A 540-nucleotide genomic window follows, 5' to 3' on the forward strand; every position below is an offset into this window, starting at 1 on the left:
ATGCTAACAGAGTTTTATCATGGCTACCGAATAATTGTCTCATATTACATTTACAGATAAATTCCTCTATTTACATAATATCGAAGTCTCGTTTATTCTTTTGTTGTCTTACCATTTTTATCAATATATATATATATATATATATATATATATATACATGCATTTATGGTTACAGGACGTCACCAATGGTGCAAGTAACATGAAATGCGTAAACAAACGAGGGAAAAACGAGGGGAATATATAAAAAACGATAAAAAATAGAAAGAAGGACAAGTAGACACAGAGAAAAGAACCTTCATCAGTTGTTGGCTGTCTACCTACTCCTCATTTCGAGCGTTCAACGACAATATCAGTCTTTAAAGACAGTTGCTCCCATACATTCCAAAATAAAATTTAGGATTTATGGAGGATCAAAGTTGGGACCAAAAAGTGACAGCGGAGACATACAAGGGAACCGAACAAGAAGGAAATAGTGAACGCTGAGAGAAACATTTTTTTTTTTAAAGAGAAAAGATAGAAGAGAGAGAAAAACACGTCTGT

The sequence above is a fragment of the Octopus sinensis genome, linkage group LG1 (assembly GCF_006345805.1).
Source record: "Octopus sinensis linkage group LG1, ASM634580v1, whole genome shotgun sequence".
Classification (NCBI taxonomy): Eukaryota; Metazoa; Mollusca; class Cephalopoda; order Octopoda; family Octopodidae; genus Octopus; species Octopus sinensis.